Source organism: Odocoileus virginianus, chromosome 15 (genome assembly GCF_023699985.2).
Source record: "Odocoileus virginianus isolate 20LAN1187 ecotype Illinois chromosome 15, Ovbor_1.2, whole genome shotgun sequence".
Classification (NCBI taxonomy): Eukaryota; Metazoa; Chordata; class Mammalia; order Artiodactyla; family Cervidae; genus Odocoileus; species Odocoileus virginianus.
In genome coordinates this window covers 55,401,735-55,429,311 of record NC_069688.1, presented here as the reverse complement: position 1 = coordinate 55,429,311, position 27,577 = coordinate 55,401,735, and the positions used below count along the sequence as shown (strand labels likewise).

The 27,577-nt window shown below is 40.2% G+C and overlaps 1 long non-coding RNA gene across 1 annotated transcript; it reads left to right on the top strand.

Annotated features, from left to right (window-relative positions):
• The first annotated feature begins 404 nt into the window (after positions 1–404).
• LOC110132991 (uncharacterized) lies at positions 405–5,168 on the top strand. Its single transcript, XR_002312627.2, has 3 exons — positions 405–815; positions 2,786–2,958; positions 3,778–5,168. It is a non-coding gene; the product is annotated as an uncharacterized lncRNA (long non-coding RNA).
• Positions 5,169–27,577: the final 22,409 nt, after the last annotated feature.

The following is a 27,577-nucleotide window of genomic DNA, read 5'->3' as shown; positions in this document are numbered from 1 at the left end:
CCCGAGACAGAGCAGCAGCCCAGGGCTGGGCCGGGAGAAAGCAGCTGGCTTCCTGAGGGTCAGGCCCAGTCTCAACCATCTCTTTAGCCCAGATGGGGCCCAGAGGGAGAGCGCTGATGTCTAGGCTCAACCTCTGGAAAGAGCCACAGTGCAAAGTCTCAGGGGCCTCCCAAAGCTGATCCTGGCCACAGCCTCCTTGGATTTTACTTTGGGAAAGATGCTAATGGGGGTTTTCCATCTCAGAATTGGAAATCATATACTCATATCTATAGGGGATATATGATTCTAGAAGCTTCATGGAAGTTCAAAACCTCAGGACCATCTAGAAGCTTCCAAAAGGCAGACATCTGCAACTGTAGATGAGAGAAGACCATATTCCCCCCCCCCCCCTTCAAGTGCTTAAAGGCAGCTTGACTTGGAGACTTCTTGAACAGCTGGTCAATTCTGTGTTTCTGTAAGATGATGGCACAGAGAAAACCCAATAGCAACATGACTCCTTGAAGATTGTTCCTCTGTTTGGATGGGATTGGATGAAAAGCATCTTTTAGGAAAGAGATAATGCGGATGACCCTGCATTTGTATAATGCTTTGATCATTCTTACAAGTTTTATGTTTGTGTTGCCTACAACTTTGTCAATCAAGTGGACCAGGCACTTTAAACCCTACATTTTACATGGAAAAACTGATATTTAGAAGGTCCAGCTGATTTTCTAGACTTGCATTTAGTTAATAGGCAGACTTGAAATGTATTTTCATCTACAATGCCTGTGAATGAACTATACAGCCTCCCAGCTCCCAGCTGTACTTGGAAGAAGGTAACTATCAGGATGATGTCTGTCCCCTCCCCCCATGACAGAAACACATGGATTGCTGTGGTTCAGACCTTTTTCTTATAATGAAATGTCTTTTCCAAGTGTTTTTAGTAAGACTCAGAAAGTACAACTTATATAAGTTATATTTGAATCTCTTCCCTTTCAACTTCTAATACTTAGTTTAAAATATATGACCACTGTTTGCCATGAATTTGTCTTCTGAAATTTATATGAGAAATGTCACCTTAAGAAAATAATTTTCTCTTAAAAAAATTCTGAAAAGTTGTCCCCTGTAATTTGAGACAATTTGGCCCAAGAATGAGTTTTGGGATGGATGAGGGGCATTTCCTTTCCTAAAATACATTTGTTAAAATTCATACACATTTACTTACTTGCCAGTTTTGATGTACACATGATGAATTTAGCTTTGACTGACTTGATTGATTGATTGGTTTATTGGCTGGGTAATTTGCAAAGTGAGGTTATAATCACATACTTCTATTTAGAAATAATGTCTCTCAGTCTCAGCTTCTTCACTCTTGTTTCTTAAGCACTTTATAAAAAGATTTATTTATTTATTTTTGGCTGCTCTGGGTCTTCATGGCTCCACGCGAGCTTTCTTCAGTTGCAAAACTGGCAATAGCACAGTCTCTTCTGTTGGAACAAGAGTATTTGAGAGGCAGCAGTGGATATCTGGAAGGTTTATGGGCTTTGGAATTAGACCTAACTTTGACACTGAACTTGATTCATTCATTCGAAAAATCATCCTATCCTGTATGCCCAGCATTGCTATCTATGTAGGCATAAATGATGATGAACAGAATGAAACCTATAGTCTAGTAACTTGACTCACTGTGTGTCTTTATGCAAGTTATAGTACTTCCCTGAAAAAGTGAAAGTGTTAGTCGTTCAGTCGAGTTTGACTCTTTGCGACCCCACGAACTGTAGCCCACCAGGCAGTAGCTCCCTGAGCTCCATTTAAACTGTATATTATGTAGAAATGGATACTTTAAAACTAAAATAAGGAAAGATGTTTTCTTCACAAGACTGTGGTGAAAAGTTATTTAAATAGCATGAAGCATCTAGTTCATGGCTGGTAGTTAAGCAAATCGGCTTCCCTGGCGGCTCCATCGTAAAGAATCCACCTGCCAATCCTGGGGATGTGGGTTCAATCCTTAGGTCAGGAAGACCCCCTGGAGCAGGAAAAGGCAACCCACTCTAGTATTCTTGCCTGGGAAATCCCATGGACAGAGGAGCCTGGTGGGTTATAGTTGACAGCGTCACAGAGTCAGACATGACTTAGCAACTAAACAACTGTCAGGTAAATGTTTCTGTTTGCCCTGCTTAATTAATTAAATCAAGTCCAGCAGCAGAGGGCAGCAGAATCACTTCTGACCTTTGCAGTCTCAATTAAACCCTTGCAACGTGGTCTTACCCTTACCAGGCTGCTCACTCAGATCTCCCTTGTAACTTGGCCATCTGGCATTTCTTTCTTTTTCTTTTTTTTTTTTAATTTTATTGAAGGAGAGTTTATTTGCAATGTTATATTAATTTCTGTAGAGAAGGCAATGACAACCCATTCCAGCACTCTTGCCTGGAAAATCCCATGGACAGAGGAGCCTGGTGGGCTGCAGTCCATGGGGTTTCGAAGAGTCAGACACGACTGAGCGACTTCACTTTCATGTTTTTTTATATTTGCCTTCTTATATTGTTTTCTTAAATTTTAAATTATATGCCTCTTCATATTGTTTATTTGGATTGCCAACTTCTAGAAGACAGAGTCTAGATGTTTTAAATAAATTTTAAGAGGAAAAGCAACTGTTAAGGAAGTGGATGCCCTCTGGGGGCCTCTCCCATTTCTTGTCAGGGTGGAGGGTGTAGTGGGGAGGCGTAGGGAGTGGTGGATTGAAAGGGGGACCAGAATCAGGGCAATAGGAGGAGGCTCCTGCCTTTCTTCTTTTTCTTTTTTCTAGTGCACAGGATGCTGAATTTAAAATGTATATACCAACGTGGAGAAGTTTCCTCATAAGGAGAGCATTGTGTAGTGGATCAAGCATGGGCACTGCAGTCAGAATGCCTGGATTTAAATTCCGACAGCATCACTTACTAGCTGAGGGGCCTTGGGCAACTGACGTATCCTCTCCAGGTTTCAATTTTTTCATCTGTTCAGTGGGCTGATAATACCAGCTACCTCATGTGGTTAATTAAAGATTAAGGATGGAAGGTACTCAGAGAAGGCCTGGCCTGAAGGAAGCACTCAGTACTTCTCAGCTGTTTTTCCTGTTACTGTTCATAAGCAAGAGGGTGCCTATATTTGTACTTTCTCATGTTTTAAGGTTCTTTGTTCCAAAAGATTTGAAATTGCAATAATGAACTTTGATGCACATTTTCCATGTATTCTTCTACAGACTTCATTTTGATGGTTCACAGAAATGTAATTAGCAACATGCAAATATTTTGGTTAGGGCTAAAAGCCACCTTCAACATTTAGCGTAAAAAACAAAATGCTTAAAAATCATAACGTTTTGAAAGCTAAATGTGAGAGCTCTGTGGGTAAATCCCCTAACAAGTGAGAGATTTTGAATAAACAGTAATTATGTAGCAAAAATCTAAGTAACAGCTGCAGGGAATGTTAAAACAAACAGAGCCTGGAGGTTTGTGTACATGAAGGATATAACCTGGTGGAATAACTTATTATCTGGAACAAGAGAATCTCTATGCATACTAACTTTGTGTATAACATCTGTATAGGAAATTTTAGGAATGAAAATACTTCCATGTCGCCTTGGAACATTTATTGCTAAAATGTTTACTTTTCAAAAGTAGTGTGATGTTAGCCAACTGTGGACTTCTGGTATAATGTATAGTGATGGTTAAACATATGTATAATTATTTAATATTGTCAAAGTTTGCTAGCCTGAATATAGCAGTCATTTTCCATTTTCTCATTGTTTTCATTGAACAGAATTTTTTGAAAGTCAGCACTTTAAGTAAATAATGAGAGAACAAAGAAGAGAGAATGAAGAGAGACAGAAGGAGAGTAGCCTGTTGAGTAAGAGATGAAAAACTGTAGAGTTGAGCACCAATAAGTATAAAAATTAAGTAAAAATCTTGCATATGCCTATACTGTGAATTTTTCCTAATTAAAAATAACCCATGAAGGCATCAAGATGACCTGTGACCAGAGACTGAATCATCTTTGCATGACATCAACATGACCCCCTCATGCAGATCCTCTGGAAACAGGGTGGAACCCCCATTCCAGATCCGAGAGGACAAGCTGAGGACCTTTTTCCATCCGTGTGCATGAGGAGATCTTGATATGGGCAGAGATGATACAGCCTTCTTTCCTACATAGTTCTTTCTGGTTATTCCTACTCTGAGAACTGAGAAGTTCACAATATGTCCCATTTTTAACTGCTGTTTATAGAAACACACTTGTCAGAGTCCATCAAAGCCATGGACGGTGTAAAAAATGGAGAAAGTTTCCAATGGCGGAGAGTCAAGGAAATCCCCCAAATGAGGAAATTGTAAGTAGATTTTCCATATGACTGTCATTCTTTAAGAATTTGCTTCATGTATGTAATCCTCTTTCGGCCAGCTCCAAAGGAAATGGCCCCTCACCCTTCACTCTTTCACCAAAAATCAAACAGGAAGAGATAATGATCCTCCCACAGTGTCCCAATGAATCCTTAAAGATTGTCTTTTTATTGTCAACTTGACATATTAATCAAGTGTCAGTTGAAAAATATATTAAAAAGTTAAATGATTTTCATTTCCACTACAGCTTATGTTGCAGTGGAATACAATGGTAAAACATGTTTGTGAAGTGTTGGGCTGTAACACTGTATTTCTTCTGACATAAGCAGTATTATAGGGTTTTATTTTTGCACCATTTTAGAGATGGGTAAAAACAAGACTCAGAGATTTAAGAGCTTTATAGAAGAGTCAGAAACAGCCCATTGCTCTATATTGTAAATCATCCCATTTTGAATGAAATTGCCTGATTCACAGAGAAGTTTCATGTTCACTAGGTAAAAGAGATGAAGAAGAAGGGGTGGGGTTGGAGGGGGGAGAAAATTTTTTAAAAATAGGAAAGGGAGAAGAGGAAGAAGAAGAAAAAAAGAGCTACATGGTTTTTCTCTTCACTCAGTTTCCCAGTTCAGAGTCAGACCCTGGTAACCCAGGTAGAAGGGATATGTGGAGCTAAACCTGTACCCTCTGAGTGCCCAACAAATTAATTGAAGGGTATTTACACTGAGCTGTCACTGTGCTTCAGACTGAGTTGGAAGGAAGGGTGGGTTTGATTTATTCACTATTTATAGCAGTGAAAACAAGTTGAGTGAAATTAAAGGAGACTTACAGCCTGTTGGTTGGTTCTTGGCCAGCAAGGACCATGTGCCTGTCAGATTTACTCAGCTCTTACTACTGGGATTGCACAAAAGTTTAGGCAGTGCAGAGTGTTTTTAATTTTTTCCCCAAAGTAATAAACTGTAGATATTCTGAGTTACTGGTATATTTGGATAGCAGATTTCAAATGTAAATACAAGGGAAAGCACCAGGCAGTTTGTTTTTGGTGAAAATAAAATAATGATTAGCAACAGAACCATGCCTGCCTGTTGTTTTTTAAAAAATATCTTTTCCTTTGGTATTCTATAGTTTGATTACAGTATGTCTGAGGGTGAGTGTATTGTTATTTACACAGTTTGCAAGTTGTTGGGCTTTTTTGAATCTATAGATTCATGTCTTTCATCAGTTTTGTAAACTCAGCACAATCTATTCAGATAGCTTCTTTCCTACATTTTCTCTGTTTTTCCTATCTGCAATTCCCATTAGACTTATGTGGAACACCTCTTTGTCCTCCATGTCTCAATGTTTTTGTACTTTTCATCTCTTTATCTTCCTGGGTTGTTGGGCTTTGGGTGATTTCCTCAAATCAGTCTTTCAGATCAATTCTCTTTTTTCTGTGACTTGTCTGTTGTTAACATGTCCATTAAGTTTTAAAATGTATACATATTCTATAGTTTTAAAATTTGAAATACTTTTCATTTTAAAATAATTATAGAATCATCAGTTTCAAAAATAGTACAGAGAGTTCATGAATACCTATGTTCAGCTTTCCGCAGTGGTGACTTATTAAACAGCTAGAATGGATTACAGAAGGAGTTGATTGGCACAATACTATCAAATAAACAGATTTCACAAGTTTTTGCATGCACTCATATTTTAAGGTATTTATGTGTAAATCTATGACATTTATCAAGTGTAGGTTCATATAACCAGCATTACAGCCTTGTTCCATCACCATGAAGGAACTCCCTCATGCTGCCTTTTATAGTCTCACATCCCTTCCACCTTCTCTTAAATCTAAATATCCACTGATCTGCTCTCTGTCTAATTTTTTCATTTTGAGAACTTTATATAAATGGAACTGTACAGTTTATAATCCTTTGAAACTGACTTTCTTCACTGCGTGTAATGTCTTAGTTCTTGCTGTTGTTCAGATGCTAAGTCATGTCTGACTCTTCGCTACCTGATGGACTGCAGCATGCCAGGCTTCCTGTTCTTCAGTATTCCTGGAGTTTGCTCAAATTCATGTCCATTGAGTCAGTGATGCTATCTAACCAATTTATCCTCTGCTGCCCTCTTCTCTTTTTGCCTTTAATCTTTCCCAGCATCAGGGTCTTTTCCAGTGAGTTAGCTCTTTGCATCAAGTGACCAAAGTATGGAGCTTCAGTTTCATCATCAGTCCTTCCAATGAATGTTCAGGGTTGATTTCCTTTAGGATTGACTGCTTTGATCTCCTTGCAGTCCAAGGGGCTTTCAAGAGTCTTCTCCAGCACCATGATTCAAAAACATCAATTCTTTGGCATTCAGCCTTCCTTATGATCCAATTCTCATATCCATACAGGACTACTGGAAAAAAATCATAGCTTTGATTATGTGGACCTTTGTTGGCAAAGTGATGTCTCTGCTTTTAGATATACTGTCTAGGTTTGTTATAGCTTTTCTTCCAAGGAGCAAGTGTCTTTTAATTTTATGGTTGCAGTCACTGTCCTCAGGGATTTTGGAGCCCAGGAAAATAAAATATGTCACTGTTTCCCCTTTCTCCCCATCTGTGTGCCATGAAGTGATGGGATGGGAACAGATGCCATGATCTTTGTTTTTTGAACGTTGAGTTTTAAGGCAGCTTTTTCACTCTCCTCTTTTACCCTCATCAAGAGGCTTTTTTAGTTCCCCTTCAGTTTCTGCCATTAGAGTGATTATCATCTATGTATCTGAGGTTGGTGATATTTCTTCCAGCTATCTTGATTCCAACTAGTGATTCATTCATCCAGCCCAGAATTTCACATGATGTACTCTGCATAGAAGTTAAATAAACAGGGTGACAATATACAGCCTTGTTGAACTCCTTTCCCAGTTTTAACCAGTCAGTTGTTCCATGTAAGATTCTAACTATTGCTTCTGGACTCACATACAGGTTTCTCATGAGACAGGTAACATGGTCTGGTATTCCCATCTCTTTAAGAATTTTCCAGTTTATTGTGATCCACATGGTCAAAGGCTTTACCATAGTCAATGAAGCAGAAGTAGATGTTTTTCTGGAATTCTCTGCTTTCTCTATGATCCAGAGAATATTGGCAATTTGATCTCTGGTTCCTCTGCCTTTTCTAAACCTGGCTTGTACATCTGAAAATTCTCGGTTTACATACTGCTGAAGCTTAGCTTGAAGGATATTGAGCAAAATTTTACTAGCATGCAAAATGAGTGCAATTGTCTGATGGTTTGAACATTCTTTGACACTGCCCTTCTTGGGATTGTAATGAAAACTGACCTTTTCCAGTCCGGTGGCCACTGCTGAGTTTTCCAATTTGCTGACATATTGAGTGCAGCATTGTAACAGCATCATCTTTTAGGATTTGAAATAGTTCAGCTGGAATTCCATCACCTCCACTAGCCTTGTTTATTATACTAATGCTTCTTAAAGCCCACCTGACTCAAACTCCAGAATGTCTGGCTCTAGGTGAGTGACCACACCATCCTCGTTATCCTGGCCATTAAGACCTTTTTGTATAGTTCTTTTGTGCATTCTTGCCACCACTTCTTAATCTTTTCTGCCTAAGTTAGGTCCTTACCATTTCTCTCCCTTATTTTGCCCATGCTTGCATGAAATATTCTGCTGAAATCTCCAATTTTCTTGAAGACATCTCTAGTTTTCCCCATTCTATTGCTTTCCTCTACTGCTTTGCATTGTTCATTGAAGAAGGGCTTCTTATCTCTCTTTGCTATCCTCTGGATCTCTGCATTCAGTTGGATATATCTTTACCTTTCTCCCTTGCTTTTTTTGCTTCTCTTTCTTCCTCAGCTGTTTGTAAAGTCTCCTCAGACAACCACTTTGCCTTCTTGCATTTCTTTTTCTTTGGGATGGTTTTGGTCACTTACTCCTGTACAATGCTATGAACCTCTGTTTGTAGTTCTTCAAGGCACTATATCTACCTGATCTAATCACTTGAATCTATTCATCACTGTATAATTATAACGGATTTGATTTAGGTCGTACCTGAATGGCCTAGTGATTTTCCCTTTCTTCATTTTAAGTCTGAATTTGCCAATAAGGAGCTGATGATCTAAGCCACAGTCAGCTCCAGCTCTTGCTTTTGCTGTCTGTATAGAGCTTCTCCATTTTCCCATTCAAAAAATGTAATCAATTTTATTTCAGTATTAACCATTTGGGGATGTCCATGTGTAGAGTCATCCCTTGTGTTGTTGGAAGTTTGTGTCTACACTGACCAGTGTGTTCTCTTGACAAAACTCTGTTAGCCTTTGCCCCACTTCATTTTGTATTCCAAGGCCAAACTTGCCTGTTACTCCAGGTATCTTGGACTTCTTACTTTTGCATTCTAATCACCTTAGGATGAAAAGGACATCTTTTTTAGTGTTAGTTCTAGAAGATCGTGTAGGTCTTCCTAGAACTGGTCAACTTTAGCTTCTTCAGCATCAGTGGTTGGGATTTGGATTACTGTGCTGGTTGATTACTGTGCTGTGTTGAATTGTTTGCTTTGGAAACAAACCAAGATCATTCTGTTGCTTTTGAGATTGCATCCAGGTACTGCATTTCAGACTCTTTTGTTGACTATAGGGCTATTCCATTTCTTCTAAGAGATTCTTGCCCACAGATCTAATGTCATCTGAATTAAATTCACCCATTCCCATCTATTTTAGTTCACTGATTCTTAAGATGTCGGTGTTCACTCTTGCCCACATTTCCTAGTTTACTATGTCCAGTTTACCTTGATTGTTCTTTAAAGCACTAAACTTCACTTTCACTATCAGACATATCCACAACTGAGCATCATTTCTGCTTTGGATCAGCCTCTTCATTCTTTCTGGAGCTATTAAGTTGCCCTTTGCTCTTCCCAGTAGCATATTGGACACCTTCCAACTTGGGGGGGGGGGTGCATCCTCTGGTGTCATATATATATATATTTTTTTCTTTTTCATACAGTTCATGGGGTTCTTGTGGAAAGAATACTGGAGTGGTTTGCCATGTCCTCTTCCAATGGACTACATTTTGTCAGAACTCTTCACTATGCCTCGTCCGTCTTGGGTGGCCCTGCATGGCACGGCTCATAGATTTATTGAGTTACACAAGCCTTATCACCATGACAAAGCTGTGATCCATGAAGAAGATAATGTCTTTGAGATCCATCTAAATTATTATATGTACTAATAATTTATTTAGAGAGTTCTTTACATATTCCAGATACAAGTCCATTGTTAGATATGTAATATGTAAATATTTTCACTTCTAACAAGTTTTAGCTTTTATTGCCATATTTTTAATTTCTAAAAGTTCTATTTCATTCTATTTTAAAGGTCAGCTTGATCATTTTTCAGAGAATCTTGTACTTTTCCCTTAAGACCTTCTTTTATATAGCTAATCCTTTAAGTCCTTTTAAAGATCATTCCTATTCAAGAATTATGACATTTAAAATTCTAATTCTGTCTTCTATACCGTTTGCATACTCTTTTTCACATTACTGTTTCCTCATATGTTTTGCAGTTTTAGACCATGCACTTGGCCTCATTAAAATTTAATCTCTTGAAATTCTGACAGAGACACATTAAGGGAACCTTCTTCAAGAGAGGTGTTGTTTATGCTTTTGTAAGACAGTCCAGGACCATCACCAGCTAAACTCTACATTTTATGCTATTATCTCAATTTACAGTTTTCTACATCTTGCTTATGGCATGAATTTGAACACCAGATGGTTATGTGGCTATAAATCCTCAGGGAGATCTTAAAAACAAACAAACAACCAAACTCCTATCCAAAGCTAATGGATTTTTTAAAAATTTATTTTAAAATTCTGCAGTCTTTTATCCTGGCTTCATGTTGCAGTTTCAGTTCCAACTTCTTGTCTCTCAGGCTGAAGGCTTTATCTCCTGTTCCTACGTAGGGATTAGTATCCAAACTCCTTCCCTGCAGGAGCTGAAGCTCCAAGTCTCTTGTTGACCTTACTGGCTTTCATTTTCCTTATTATTTTTGGTGACTGATGATTTCTTTTACTTTATTGTGAGCCCATCTCTTAATTTAAATATATATATTTCATTTAGAAACAGTATATTTATAAATATTTGTTATATTGTACCCGGCATTTCTTGTATTTAGCAGTGGAATAGTTTTCAAACTATCTAGACATCTATTTTCCCCTGTGGCTGTTCATAACAAATTTAGCAAAACCGCGTACTGAATCCTTTAGTTAAACAATGTCAGTATTCACGATGGAGATATATGTGTGGCTTTGGAAATAAATATGCTTTGAGGGTATAATTATGAGGCTCTGTCTCTCAACATAAATGTCACATCTGAAGAAAAGGCTTCCTTGACCAACTGCCAGCTCCAGTCTTTCTACCCCTTTCTACCGTCTGGTCTAGTTTAGTTTCTTCAAAGCATTCAAACTTTCTTATTTTTTTTATTCTTATTATACATTTATTACAAGTCTCCTCCCCACTGGGAGGTAAGTTCACAAGATTGAGTGTCAGATTAGAGCAGGATAGATAATAAATTTACCCTATCTGAGGAGTCACCAAGATACTGGTGGTGTGAGCACATGGAGTATGACATAGGGGACCAGAGAAGCATGAATGGAATGTGAGTTCAACAAATAAACTGGAAATTTAGTAAAATGTATGTGCGCTATTTTAAGATACAATAAACATCTTAAAAACAAAAAATGTCAGCAAAATCTGGATGACAAAATCATTTTCATTGCAAATCAGTTAACCAACAATGAAAACTTTCCATCACCTGCAGTTTTGCACGTAGATAACTTTTTAAGTAAACGTTTCCTTGTTATGTAAAGTACACACTATTTTATAAAACAGAGTAAGAATCAACATCCCAGGAAGTGTCTGGGCATGCCCACTAGGGATGGCACAACACCAATCCAGTCGAGGCTGGAAAATCTGCCCCGAAGAGGCGAGCTGCCTGAGCACGGTGAGCAGCAGAACCTTCTCTGGGTTTGCTTTTAGGAGATACAGAATCTAGAAAAGTATGCCTGAGGGCAAGAATTTGGCGTGTATCTCCAGCTCTGGCCATGGTTAAGGAAATCTGGTCTGAGGCATACGTCAGTATGCCTATACATCAGTAGTACAAGGATTACTGCTTTGCCTCCGCAGCCCAAATGAAAATGCCATTGGGAGCACCTGTTTGATCTGATTTCACAGATCCATAGCAGGCAACCATCTGATTAAAAGTGTGGTTGTCCAGGTGTTCTGTATGGTAAGCATGGGCATTTTGATCTCCGAGAAGGGTTATCCCTCCTTTTAATAAGTAAGCTGGCATTCTGGTTTATACGTAAGTTCCTGTGAACTTTGTAGGTGGATCAGTCCCAATCAGCATTAGTGCCATGTCAAATTTAATATCTGTCAAGCTGAAGATCAGACTGAATTTTGATCAGGGCAGCAAACCAGTGTCCAAGACCTGTGCTTCCTCAATGCCCATTTCTGGGCTGCCAGCATCAGACAACCCAGGAAGCTTTTTATCATGTTGAGTCCTGGCCCCTACTTCAGTCTTTCCTGATTCAGGGCTGGTGTGAGGTGGGGAGAAGGAAAAGGAAATCTGTGTTTTTAAGAAGCTTTTCTGATAGATCTTATGCAGCAGATTTGGGAAATTGTGCCCTAGATCATTTTCTTTTCCATCTCCTGGTAACTGGAATATGCATCTTTTTCTCCCCCTCTGCACCCAAATAATGACTCTGATTGCAGAGGACTTAATTGAGTTTAATGCAATCGCCAGTGCTGCAGGCTTAATCATCCCGTGCGTAATTGCATTTTGAAATAAGAGCTTGTTAGTACAAATAAATGTCTGTAGCATTAGGATCATCTCATCCTTTGGAGCAAGGAGAAAGGTCAGGTTTAATGCTAATGTCCTTTTATCCACCCTTCTGCACCACTCTTGCACATCTGGTGTTTCTTTCCTGTTCATTCAGGCTGCGAACATGTCTGTCCCAAGGTGACATATGCAGCGATCAGAAACCAGCTGCCTCTGTGCATGATTTCAGTTGGCCCTTGAAGATTCACTAGGAGACACAGGGTTTCACGCAAGATCTCATATCTCTTCCAGTCACTTTCTCTGCAGAAAGCATCTACTTCTTTCTGGAGTAGATGGAGAAGAAATCAGATTTAGTATTTGAGCCTTGGGGTGCTATGATTCAGGATTTCTGTTTGGTTGGGAACAGGATAGAGGGATTTTTATATCTTACTTTCTGCTGTTATGCAACTAGGAAAGGAGAAAAGGAATTAACAGGGAATGAGAGGACTGAGCAAATAATCACATACGGCTTTCACCCAAGAAAGTGAGTTGATGCCTTTTAACAGTTTTATTTTATTGAAGTATAATTGATTTATAGTGTTGTATTAATTTTGTGGTTAAAATGTATGTATATACATGTAAATATATATTATTTTTCTTATTTATTGTGATTTATTACAAGATATTGAAAATAGTTCTCTATACCATATAGTAGGACCTTGTTATTTATCCATTCCATATATAATAGTGTGCATCTGCTGATCTCAAATTCCCAACCTACCTCTCCCCAACCCCCATTTCCCTTGGCCATCACAAGTCTGTTCTTTATGTCTGTGAGTGTGTTTCTATTTGGTAGATATGTTCATTTATGTCATATTTTGACTCCACATATGAGTGATATATTATGATATTTGTCTTTCTCTTTCTGACTCATTTCATTTAGTATGATCATCTCTAGGTCCATCCATGTTGCTGCAAATGTCATTATTTCATTCTTTTTCATGGCTGAGTAATATTCCATTGTATATACGTGTCACATCTTCTTTATCCATTCATCTGTTGGTAAACATTTAGATTCTTATGAATAGTTTGATGCCTATTTGAAGAATGTCTGCTTTAGAGAATCTTCATTTGCAAATTAACCTTCTTTCTGAAATTCACATGCTGGTAGGCTTTAATTCTATCTTGAAATAAGCAAAGAGGAAAGACTTAAAGAGAAGGATAAATTACTGACTATCCACAGGACTCAAAATCATTTTCCCCAGAACCAGTATTAGAGTTAGAAAGTATAATTCTCATCATTTGATCTTATTATCATTTGAAGACAGTAGCAACCCCTGGCTACAGAGTCCAATTCCATTCATTCAATTCCTCAATTTTATTCAGTAAATATTTGTTAGTTGCCCCATTTGTGTGAAGCATTTTTGAAGATGAAGACTGCAGTTTTCACAAGAGTTAGGGCTATCTTGTGAGTGTGTCTGTTCAACATCCATTAGGGTGAAGTCTAGGACTTAGATGAGAGCTCACATTGCCTAAAGTTACATGGACTTGATGACTAAGTCAAGATATCTTAGCATCTTGCAGAATTTCCATACTTTGTGATGGATCGCTATGAGTATTTTCTCTCAGTGCCTCTGATAAAGCTGTGGAGGTCTATGCAATGAGTTGTTATAATTTTGTACAATTCCTGACAGAGAAGCTTGCACTACCATTGAAAGAAGGTCTTGTTCATCTCACAGAAGCTTTCACCTGCATGAAGTTGACAACAGATTTCTCAAATGTTGTTAAAAAGGAGATCAAACCAGTCACTCCTAAAGGAAATCAGTCCTGAATATTCATTGGAAGGACTGATGCTGAAGCTGAAGCTCCAATGCTTCAGCCACCTGATGCAAAGAACTAACTCATTGAAAAAGACCCTGGTGCTGGGAAAGATTGAAAGTGGGAGGAGAAGGGGATGACAGAGGATAAGTTGTTTGGATGCCATCACCTACTCAAGGGACATGAGTTTGAGCAAGGTTCAGGAGTTGGTGATAGACAGGGAAGCCTGCATGCCACAGTCCATGGGGTCACAAAGAGTTGGACGCAACTGAGCGACTGAACTAAAATGAATCTAAGTATTTTCTGTATGGCATTAAATATTTTCTATTTTCAGAAAAATAGAAGAGTTTAAACATCGCATTAAACACAGTGTAGAGAGGAGTTTTAAGTAAAGGGTTAAATGGTATTTAAATGGTATTTCTCTTTTCCTCTTAAATTCAAACTGTCATGGACAAATGTATAATGATCCATCATTTGGTACTGCACTAGACATATTACAAATATCTATATCTATACACCTATATTTATTTATAAATAGCCTCTCTCTGCCCTCTAACATGTCTCAGTATGGCAAATGATGAAAGAAGAGTATTTACAGTGGTTTTATAAATGCAAATTGGCTACACAGCAATATATGTAAGAGTGATATTCAAAATTGTAACAACCGTGTGACCAGGGCACATATGAGGTGTGGCTTGGATGTAATCCAGGGATACATGGACACCAGATGCTGAGATGTGTGGAGACCAAGCTGGGAAAAGGAAACGTTTTGGATGCATCAAAGGGGTCTCCTTGCAAAGCATGGGCTTTGAGTTTGGTGGTGCCGATGAGAATATGTTTTGGCAGAGTGCTGAGCAAAGTCTCTTTCAAACAAGAAGTGGGTGCAGAGGAAGATTAAAGGGTGGGCAACCAAGGGGGTAAAGGAAGGTGTTACTAGACTCTGAGGAACTGAAGAAAACTGCACTAACCAGATCCATTCAGGGAATGAACTACAAATGTTTGGAAAGACTACTTTGATAAGCTGCTTAGAATGGTGGGATGGGATTAAGAGCCTTGTAAGCAGGTCATGTTCAAATAGCAAGCAAGAGTTCCTGCCACAAAACAGGTGATCAAAAAATGATTGGGGAGTGAATGAGTAAAAGTTAAAGGCTTTTTACTTCATAAATTGTATTTCTATTCTAGATTATTTTAATCTTTTTTTTTGTTTTGCTGTTACACAGATATGTATAATGTAGAAAATACCAGGAAAGTGCTGTGATTTTACCACATCAGAGCTAAAAATTTTTACGAAATATCTATCAACCTCTTCTGCAAAACTGCCTCCTGACACTGTGGTGGGATGGATTTTATAGAATTTATCAATCTAGATGAAGATCCCACTTTGTCTGCTTAATAGTTTCCTGCTCATGACTCATGGGTAAACTCATAAAAACTCACATGATGCCACTCAAAGGCAGGAGAAATCTACAAAGTATCTTATTAAGAACCTCTGGGTAGTATATGTTATACCTGGAAGCACTGGGCCCTAGCTGTACTTAGAGTTTATAAATGCCTCATCCCATTGAAAATGTTTACAGTTCTAAGATCAAGCCATTGCACAGAGTTTGCAAACTTTTCAGTACATGGGGCACAACTGAAAAGCTGTTAAAATGGCAAAATGATGAACTGAAACTCTGCCATCCAGAGGTCTGGGCCACACAGACAGACTCCCAGAAATAAATGGCTAGACATGAAGGAAGGGCATGATTTTTTTTTAATTGAGAACTTCAAAGAAATATTGATATAACTATATTTATCTATATATATATATATATAGATAGATATATCTATCAATATTTACTGTATTTGAAAATTGGAAAAGAAATTAAAATATTAATTCATTTGAAAGTAACAATAGCTCCATTACTTATTTAAATAATTAATGTATTTTTATGAAAAATAATATTATCTCAAACAAAATAATTGCTGGAGAGCATGACATTGTTTTACATGCTTGAAAACCCCCTAAATGGTCAGTTTAGTAGAAGAACAATTGAATTTTGCTATCTATTCCTGCATTCTGTCTGTTTGATATCATGTCATGTGACCCCTGGGAAACCCCACTGTACATTTATAAGAGAACAAATGGAAAACTGAATACAACTTGGACCCGAAGTCTAATTAGAAAATGAAACCAGATCCTCTCTCCTCCCTAGTGAGAGAAAAACAACCCTATGATCTCAAGTTGCTGACAGTGGAAGGGACTAAGACTTTATCTTAGTGTTGTTATGAAAATGGTTTTGACCTTCCAGACACCAAAGGGTCTCAGTGAGTCTCCAAGATCCTCAGACCACATTTTGAGAATTGCTGCCTTAACTAGATCCAGCCATACTTGACACTATCCACTCTTACCAATCCTGTAAGCCTACAATACATGTTTATTTTTTCCTTGAACAGCTGGAGTTGGATTTCTGTTGCTTGAAACTTAAAGAATCCTGATTAATACACAAATAAACCCTTCATGGTTCTTCCTGGTTTGGGAAAAAATTTAGAAAAGCTTAGGGCAGTCTCACGGATGCAGCTTTGAATCTTGTTTTCTCTCTGTACTTCCTCCCTTCTTCCTTCTAAGGCTTGATTTTTACTTTTGTTTTATAAATTCAGTGAACTGGGCAAAGCAGCAAAAGTTAGGTTCTATCTGGTTTACTTCCAGCAAACCAGAGTTGTATGGTTCTATTTCTTTTCCAAAGTATCTCATCTCGGAGTTGGGCTTTCACCTTTATCAGACAAAGGGAACAGATGCTGACTTGGCAGCACAATTCTTGCCAGTAAGAATGAATCAGGTTTCATGTTTTCCCTACATGAATCTTTATCTTGGATTATTTAATGCTGAATCCACACCTTGGTCATTCATCCATCCACTGTTCACCCTTTCTTGATGAGAAGATACTGTAGAGAGGCAGTGAATTATGTTAGTAATATGAGCCTTTCTACATTGTTTCTCTCTTCCTCTTTTAGAAGTTGATATATATTTCCAACCATTGGGCAAAACTATGATTATAATTATAATTAAACTGGTAGTTTGAAGGGCCTTGAACAGTTTTTCTCTGACTGCCCTCCTACCTCTGATGGCATGCTGCTTGGACAGGGGACTAACTATATAGAAAGGCAACACAGCCTGTGAGATGTTGCTGGTTTTGGAGGCAAGAGATAGATTTAAATCTTGACACTAATTTATATATATAATCAACAACAAACTGCAGAAAATTCTTAAAGAGATGGAAATACCAGACCACCTTACCTGCCTCCTGAGAAATCTGTATGCAGGTCAAGAAACAACAATTAGAACCAGACCTACAACAGACTGGCTCAAAATTGGGGATGGAGTACATCAAGGCTGCATATTATCATCCTGCTTATTCAACTTATATGCAGAGCACATCATGAGAAATGCCAAGCTGGATGACTCACAAACTGGAAACAAGATTGCTTGGAGAAATATCAAAAACCTCAGATATAAAACCTCAAATACCCAAAGTCTTTTTGGCCGAAACAGAAGAGGAACTAAAGAGTCTCTAGATGAATGTGAATGAGGAGAGTGAAAAAGCTGGCTTAAAACTCAACATTCAGAAAACTAAGATCATGACATCCAGTCCCATCATTTCATGGCAAACAGATGGGGAAACAATGGGAACAGTGACAAACTTTATTTTCTTGGGCCCCAGAATCAGTGCAGATGGTGACTGCAGCCATAGAATTAAAAGACACTTGCTGTGTCTTTTAAGAAAAGACATGGAAGAAAACCTATGACAAACCTATACAGTGTATTAAAAATCAGAGACATTACTTTGCCAATAAGGGTACATATAGTCAAAGCTATGGTTTTTCCAGTGGTCATGTATAGATGTGAGAGTTGGACCATACAGAAGGCTGAGCACTGAAAAATAGATGCTTTTGAACTGTGGTGTTGGAGAAGACTCTTGAGAGTCCCTTGGACTACAACCAAGGGACCAGTCCATCCTAAAGGAGATCAGTCCTGGGTATTCATTGGAAGGACTGATGCTGAAACTCTAATACTTTGGCCACCTGTTGTGAAGAGTTGACTCACTAGATCATGGATTGCTCTGACCAAAGACCTGAAAATATAAAGCTTCTAGAAGAAAACCTAAGAGAATATGTTTGCTAAAATGCGCTAGACAGAACAAACAAGCGCTAAGTAGAAAACAAAAAAAGTTACATCGAACTTTATAAAAATTTGCCATTTCTGTTCCTCAGAAGATACCATCAAGAAAACGAAAAGGTAAGCCACACATATAGAGAAATATTCACAGTATATATATCTATATCTATATCCAGAAACTATCAAGAATTCCTATAATTGAGTAATAAAAAGACAACTCAATAAAAATGAGCAAAAGACTTGACCAAGCACTTTATAAAAGAAGATATATGAAGGGCTAATAAGCATATAAAAAATGATCAAGTTCCCTGAGTGAATTCAAATTAAAACCACAATGACCACTTCCATCTATAAGAATGGCTAAAATGAAAAAATAAAATAACTCATAATACTATGTGTTAGCAAGAATGTGGAGCAAGGGACTGTAACTCTCATACATGACTGGCACAACCATTTCAGAAAATTATTTGTCAATTTCTTATAAATTTAAATGTCTGCCTACATTATGATATAGAAATTCCACTCCTGGGTAAATAAAAGCCTGGATAAAAAATGATAAATAAAAACAAAAGTCAATAAAATTACATGTGTATAAAAGTTATATTCATTATAGCCCCCAAACTGAAAACAACCCAGATGACTGACCGTCAACAGGAGAATGGATAAACAAACTGTGGTATAACCATTCAACAGAATCCTACTCAACAGTAGGAAGGAGCTAACTACCAACATACACAACAACATGGATGAAACTCAGTTGCATTATGTTGACTGAAAGAAGCCAGTCATGGAAGAGTCCATTCTCTGTGATGATTCTGTTTGTGTGAAATTCTGGTTTAGCAAAACTAATCTACAGTGGGAGAAATCAGAATACTGGTTGCTACTGTTGGTAAGGTTGGACTAAGACCGTGTTGCCAAAACTTGGCCTCTGCTCATCAGTGATGAATAGAAACACAGAGCCAGAGTTTCAGGTGGAGTAGACAAGAGAAGCTTTAATTGCTTTGCCAGGCAAAGGGGGCCACAGTGGGCTAAGGCCCTGAAGACTGTGTGACCCACCTTCTAGAGAAGAGAGAGGAGTTTTAGTGTTCAAGGAGCGGGGCATGATCAGCACGTGGAGATTGGTTGACATCAAGGTGAAGTTTCAAGCATCATCAACCTTCTGGTTTCAACTAGTTTAGGGTCTATGTTCTTGTGGTCAGCAGTTTTCATGTGGAGGGTGATCTGCTTCCTGTAAAAACTGCTTCAGAATGTGTGTCAGGCCTTTAGCTGTATCTTTCAGGAAACTGAAAGTTTAGTGATTCTCTTGTGTGGCAGAATTATAGTCTAAATTGTTACCAGTTCCCTAACCCAAGTAGCTATTCTTTGTTTCTCCATCTTCACATTTCCCATTCATTAACTCTTGAGTCAGCATTTTACCTGCTGGGGTTTGTATGCAATTTCAAAAGGGCAAGAGAAAACTTTTTCAAGTGACGGGAATGTTCTCTACCTTGGACTGGTGGCTACACAGGTGTATTTATGTGTCAAAACTCAGAGATGCACTCTTCAAATATATTGGGTTGACCAAAAAGTTCAATCAGATTTTTTCATCCAAGCGAACTTTTTGGCTAACCCAATATTTTTAATAAAAGCATTAGTTTGACACATGATCTAGTGCTTCCACAGCACATCACCTACATTTGATCCCTGGTCAGGGAACTAAACCCCACATGCCACAACTAAAGATCTTGCATGCCACAATGAAGACTGAAGATCCCGCATGCCACAACTAAGACCTTGTGCAGCCAAATATATAAATAAATTTTTGTTGTTGTTTTAAAACAGCATTAGTTCAAAAGAAGAAATAGAACCCCTGTGGTTTGTTCAGACCACATTTGAAATGCTGTGTTCAATTTTAGTACATTTTAAAAACAATAAATCAAAGTATATTCAGATCTGGGTCCCCAGGAGGAAGAAGGATCAGGAAGTGATGATGCATTAAGAAAGGTAAGGAGCGAGGGAGGCGCAGGGTAGAGAGCGGACACGGGAAGGTATCTTGTCATTCTAGTCATTCATTGGGAAAGCAGTTCTGTAGCTAAATATTTGCCTATAGTCATTCTTCGAAACTCTAGAGGGTATAACACAGACAAGTGGGTAAAAGGTACAAAAAGAAAAATTATTCCAGATACCAGGCAATGAGGATGCTGAGCAAAGCAAAACTTGGGCAGTCAAGAGGAAGCCGAGCCTGGACAAGAGGTGGCAGAGGCTTAAACCACACGTGCTGTGGGGATGGAGAGCTGGAAAAAGAGAGTGGGTTTGAGAAATGGCAGGAAGTACAGCTGGTGTGTGTGTGTGTGTGTGTGAGAGAGAGAGAGAGAGAGAAAGAAAGAGAAAGTATGTGGGAGAGAGATGCAAAGGAGAACAGTAAATTAAGAATGATTCTCACATTTTCTCTAAGAAGACATTGTTAGTCTTAGTATGTGTCATAGGATCTTATGAATCATGAATTTGTTTTTAAATGTTAGACTTAAAAACTGTGCAGTTGTGTCTGACTAAGAATTGAAATAGATTTTAAAGAAAATGGGAATGAGTCACAGAGCTGTTGGAAACGAACTGGAAGCCAAACCACCCACCTGCGTAACGCTTCAAAGCAATAGTAAGCAGGGAAGCTGGCCCTCCCAGCCCCAGCACACCACCCTGGTTCAGCGTCGGGCACTTACTTAATCTGACATGTCTCTTGTTTATTTTGTGGTTTATGTTGTCTATCTCTGTCCGCTAGAATGTAAGCTTCCTAAGAGCAAGGATGTCGTGGTCTTGCTGCCGGATGCCCAGCGACTAGCACACAGATGGTGCCCAGTCAACACGTGAGGCTTGGAAGGAGGTTTCGGGCAGAGTTTATTCGACGATGGCTGCCTGGTCAGGGAGAATGAAGATCTGCAGAGACACAAGCGGGAATATGCTAGCTATTCACAGATGCCACTATCAGATGTTTGCTTCCAAGTCTAAGGCGCTCTCCCCACGTCCTTGGGGCACTCACGCCTCGAGTCAGCGCAGGTCCCACGAGCCTCCACTTGCTCCAGCTGCTGCTGATCAAACAGCCCAGTCAGGGCTCCAGACAGACCAGGGCTGCCAACACATGTGTCCTGTCCTGCCTGGGCATCTCTGGTGCCAGCGTGGGAGAGGCTACAAGAACCTGCTGGGCACTCAGTTCAGCTCAGTCGCTCAGTCGTGTCCAACTCTTTGCGACCCCATGGACTGCAGCACACCAGGCCTCCCTGTCCATCACCAACTCCCAGAGTTTACTCAAACTCATGTCCATGGAGTCGGTGGTGCCATCCAACCATCTCATCCTCTGTCATCCCCTTCTCCTCCCGCCTTCAATCTTTCCCAGCATCAGAGTCTTTTCCAATGAGCCAACTCTTTGCATCAGGTGGCCGAACTCTTGGAGTTTCAGCTTCAACATCAATCCTTCCAATGAACACTCAGGACTGATCTCCTTTAGGATGGACTGGTTGGATCTCCTCGCAGTCCAAGGGATTCTCAAGAGTCTTCTCCAACACCACAGCTCAAAAACATCAATTCTTCGGCACTCAGCTTTCTTTATAAGTCCAACTCTCACATCCATACATGACTACTGGGAAAACCATAGCTTTGACTAGACGGACCTTTGTTGGTAAAGTAATGTCTCTGCTTTTTAATATGCTGTCTAGGTTAGTATAGACTTTCTTCCAAGGAGCTGGGCACTCACGAATATGCAATTCAGAAATGTGAGTACTATTGGACCACCCTTGATCAAGCGCGGACAGACAGTGATGGAGAAATATTTCCCCCTACTGTAATTAAGGCTGGTAGTCCTGGGAAGACACCATGCAGGAGGCGCCTCACAAATTTCAGGCAAGATCAAGCAGCATCTGTTGCAGAGGCCAAAGTGAAAATGCATCCGTATATTGGTTTTCCCTTTTCCCTGGTTCCTAGTTCCACTCCGCCCTTCTCCACTCTTCCGTGGGATCATTTCCCGAATAACCCACTTGCATGTGTGCGTTAGTCTCAGGCTCTGCTTTCTGGGTGACCCAGGCTAAGACAACAATCCAGTTTTCATTTCCTTGAACCTGAAAGTGTTCTGTTGTTTCAGGAAAACCCCCTATATAGGTCAGACTTCTCTGGCCTCAAGAAGGACACCTCAAAACCCTTTAACTGCCTGGTTCCCTGAAGTTCCGAGGCAAAGTGAGGATAAGCAAAGTGGTACCCAGGAAAAGACAGGGTCCTGGGCCCTCAGCAGCTACCGTCCAATGGGTACTGGCAAACCCTTTCTGAATAGCAGCCAAGGGCAGCTGTCATTGGAAGTGGAAGGTGAGTGACAAGCTGGGGATGGCAGCTGACTGGAAGCACATTGATGAGCTGGACAAGTGGGTGGCATGGAGATTTCTCATCTTCCGTGCCGCTGAAGCCAATCGTTGGTCAGATCCCTCTCCGTTGCCTTCATGAATCACGGTGAAGTCTTGCATGTCCTCAAGGCTAAGCAATAAATGTTTGCCCAAATTGTTTTCTAGGAACTTGGAGTTTGCTGTGTCTGGTTCAAGCGGAGCTAGTTAAGACTGATTAGAACCACCAACCCTCCAACTGGGCATGCACAAGTGTCCCCCGTGTGACCTCTCGAAGGCAAAGGTCACCCCACCCTCGGATGGTGCTATGTACCTGCACATTTAATGTGGGGAGGCCTGGAGTCACGGCTGTGCAGGATGACAAATACTGCCCCTCCCCCAGATTGCCCAGGCCTCAGCTCACACTGCTTATTTATGCTTTATGCCGTAAATACCCAAGCCCCTTGCCTTCGAGGAGGTGAGTCTCAGACAGGTTCTGCTGCCTCCTCACACAGCTGATTTGTGAATAAACCCTCTCTCTGTTGCAAGCCTCGGTGTCTCAGCGCTTTTGCTTGCTGCACATCAGGCAACAGAAACCTGAGTGGTAACGGCTGCGTATCCAAGCAAACCAGTGAGATCACCGAGAGGGGAGAGAGGCCGTGGGGCTGGAGACGCAGCACAGGCAGGAACAGCGAAGCTCCTTCCTCTGGTGGGGTCTGTGTCTCATTCCCTGGCCTTTCTTCCTATTTGTTGAGCTGAGGTTCACATACAAAGTCAACTGCTTCCCAGTGTACGTTCAGCAGCATTTGATGCAGTCCCGTGTTGTACAGTTATCACCTCTACCCAGTTCCAAATAATATCCGCCACCCAAAAAGGAAATTGCGTTCCCCTTAAGGCGTCAAGTCCCATTCTCTCACCCCCCTCCCTTTCCCTGACCCTGGCTACAATGAATCTGCTTCCCGTCTCTATGGATATGCACGTGAGTGGAATCATGCAGTCCGTGTGACCTTCTGTGTCTGACTTCTTCCTCTCAGCATGTTTTCCACGTTCATCCATGTTGTAGCATGGGGCAGAAACTCATTCCTTTTAAGACTGAATGATATACGATGTGAGGCATCACGTTTTGCTGATCTGATCATCACATGATGGACATTTGTGTTGTCTCCGCCTTCTTCTGACTATTGTGGTTAGTGCTGCTATGCCCATTTGTTGCAAGTATGTGTTTGGGTCCCTGTGTTGGAGTCTGGGTTTATACCTAGGAGTGGAATTGCTGCCCATCCATTTTCACGTGGGCTTATTTTTTTTAATCAGTGAACTTGTTTAAGTCCCAGTGACTCTGTTTGACAATCGGTTTCCAGAAGAAATTGATAACCTCTTTATACCAAACATCTGTAAAAGGACTTATGTGACGATGTAACTGTATTCATCCCTTGTTTCCATGGAAGATTGGGTCCAGGACTCCACCATGCTCAAGTCCCTCATATGAAATGATGTAGTACAGTGAGCACCCCAGATCCATAGGTTCTGCGTCTGTGGATAGGGAGAGCTGACTGTACATCCATTTGGCCAAAGCTGAATAAGTTGACTTCTGAGGATGTCTGAGAGAGCTGACTGAAGTACATTGCCATCTCCTTTTTCTTCACAATAAGAATCTCAGTCTTACTATGAAAAAACTGACTCAGATGGGTTGGTGAATTTGGTTGAGGGTGAACACTGTGTGTGTCTATGAGCACAAATGCTGGATTTGGGTACAGCTATGATATCATAGAATTGATGCTTTTGAACTGTGGTGTTGGAGAAGACTCTTGAGAGTCCCTTGGACTGCAAGGAGATCCAACCAGTCCATCCTAAAGGAGATCAGTCCTGAATATCCATTGGAAGGACTGATGCTGAAGCTGAAGCTCCAATACTTTGGCCACCTCATGCAAAGTCCTGACTCCTTGGAAAAGACCCTGATGCTGGGAAAGATTGAAGGCAGGAAGAGAAGGGGACAACAGAGGACGAGATAATTGGACGGCATCACCAACTCAACGGACATGAGTTTGAGTAAACTCTGGGAGTTGGTGATGGACAGGGAGGCCTGGTGTGCTGCAGTCCCTGGGGTCGCAAAGGGTCGGACACGACTGAGCGACTGAACTGGCTGACTGATGAAATCATTTCAGGGAAGCAAGCCAGCAGTGTCTCTGTATCCTTATTTCTACATTCCCTTGTGGGAAGTCCCTCAGCTGGGTGACTGGTTATTTGGATTGGTTACCATGTAAGCATCATCTGGAACAAATCTTGAAAAAAACACAGGGAAAAATAGAATGGATTTGACATTACAAAGCTTAAGGCCAGTTCTCCGAATGGAAACAAACTACCTGCACTGTGACTCGTTGAAGGTTTATCTGTTTTCCAAAGTGTGAATGCCCTGTAGACTGAATTCAGAAAAGTCTCACTGAGGCAGTGTTAAGACATTAAGTCACCACTGGCTTTGATTAGAACCAATTCTAAGAAATGGACACTGTTTTAACAAAAAAATGTCCCAGAGTTCTCTTTGGGCACACTATTCTATTTTGAAAAGTTAAGCGTGTGTCTGAGTATACATGTTAGTGGGGGACGAATCTGTGGTCAAGGCTGAGATGTGAAATGCTAACAGGGCCAGACAAAGCATTAAAAATATGCGTGGCCCACCAGGTCTTGGCCCCTCACCTTTTAATTCAACGCAAGAGCTTTTACTTGCCGTGTGTCCAGGTGTCCAGGTACTTCTGCAAGAGAGATGCTCTTCCCGTCCGCCATGGTGTCTCTCCTGCTGAGAGCTCTCAAACACCCTCCTCTCAGATTTTCTGCTTGGAGGTCACCGACAATGAAGCGATTTAAACACAGGCTGCATTGCTGAGGTGTTTAAGGTTTTGTTCATAAATCTCTGTGGGAACCTTGCACAGGCCCTGCTTCAATTATTTTCTTTCAGAATCTCAAGGTCGACAGGAACCACAACCCTTTGGGAGACAGCTTGCTATTTTGATTTTAACTCCCCTCATCACCAATCTGACAAAGTGTTTTAATGGTAATGGTTTTCATGAGAAAGCTGAATTTGTGTCTTGGGGTTTCATGCATATTTTAGTAATGTATGCAGAGGGAAACTGCAAAGAAACATGGAGAATGTCAGCAATGAGAATTTAGGGGGAAAAAATTAGCGAAGATTCCTAGGAAGACTCCAAGTTCTAAATTCTACAATTCCAGACAAAGGTTTCTTTACCATCTCATCCCCACAAAAATAGCGTTCCCAGAGCACCTATAGCTATAGCTCTTTCATTTACCTGGCATTGTGCAGTGTAATCTTCTCTTAAACCTCACGAGTGGTGTTTTAACTCCTGCCTCCTAGATGAAAGAACTGAGGCACAGGAGGAAACAGAGCATGCTGGCCAGAAGCGTGGAATCAGAAGGAAACAGAACTGGGGTCAAATCCTGTCTCCACCTCTGTCAAGTTATTTGATCTCTCTTCTCTCAGTTTCCATGTCTGTAAAATGGAACCAAAGAAAACTTTAGTAACCAGGTCTTTTGGTGGCTGAGAGGATTAAATGAGTGTATAAAGGCACTTAACTTCACAGGAACACTCCAAATCCACTCCTTCAGCCCCCTTTGCCACGGCAGGTTTTAAATCCCCGGCTTCTGTTCTTGGAAAGGCCTCTCATCTGTTTGCGTTTGTCAAAGTGAGGCTGTAAAACTGAGCTCATCCACCACCCACAAGTGTAAGCCATCTCACTGGAAAATTTCCATAAAACTGTTTGTTCTTTGCTGAATTGGAGATAAGCAGAGTTTCAATCTCATAGGGATATCATGGGGAAAAGTGAGGTAATAAGCACAGGGCCTGCCGTGTAACGTCTACTGTGTCTTTTTAGCCATATTATTATTACTAAATGATGCACTATTTAATGTCTCTTATTATCTTTACTATCACTTAACTGCAGTACTCTTGCCTGGAAAATCCCATGGACAGAGGAGCCTGATAGGCTGCAGTCCATGGGGTCGAGAAGAGTCGGACGCGACTGAGCGACTTCACCTTCATGCATTGGAGACGGAAATGGCAATCCACCCCAGTGTTCTTGCCTGGAGAATCCCAGGGACGGCGGAGCCTGGTGGGCTGCCGTCTGTGGGGTCGCACAGAGTCGGACACAACTAAAGCGACTTAGCAGCAGCAGCAGCAGCCTTTAAAATCTATACTAATTTCCTTGCCCTCTACCCATATCAAGGGAAAAAAAATTTGTCTCTACTTTTTATATAAAAAGTAATTATTCTTCAAATATATCCACTTGTTTTCCATTTTTAGACTGGACACGGACTTTGCTGTTCCATGCACATTACAATTCAGGTACTAGATGGCATCAGGAGACCTATGTCCTAATCTCCAACAGCAAGAATTTACTGTGTGACCTTGGGCAGGTCATTTGACGTTTCTGTTCCTCAGTTCCTTCATCTGTTAAAAGAAAGATAGTACTAAAATCTCTTTTAGCATTCAGATTCCATGTTTGCAACTCTTCATATGTGTCAGTATACATGAGTGTTATCTCTGTATCATAATTATTTTAATTATTTAAAACCACTTTGTAACTAGCTCATTTAACTATTTCTATTTATCTTATGAGATAATGCACAAAGTTCTGCAGGAAGTAAACAGCAGAAACAGAATTAGCAAATGCAAGCCTTGGCCTTCAGTCTCTGGTCTACCTTGGAAATCGTCCCACAGACCTCGCTGGAGGTATGGGAAATGAGAAGACAGTGGTGTAAGGCACGCTTCCACCATCACCGGCTCTCAGGGATGTTCTTGTCCATCTTTAGGGCAAATGTTTCTGCTTTTCTCTGCTTTGGACATTTTTCAAAAATAGCTCAAAATTTCTCAAAAAAACATTATCAAGAGTTTTAAAGATGTATTTCTTATATACACATACACACACATGTTTATGAAGGTGAAAAAAATTGTTCAATTCCATCCAGCTCATGGTAGTATGCTGTTGGATAGCTTTGTTATTTTAACTGCTTGAATCTAGAAGCTACAAAGTATTCTTCCCCTGTGACTGACATTCTAGATTTCCCTTTTACTACTTCATCTTTAGATTTTTTGGGGGAGCCTGAGAACACTCTCTCATCCTTATGATAT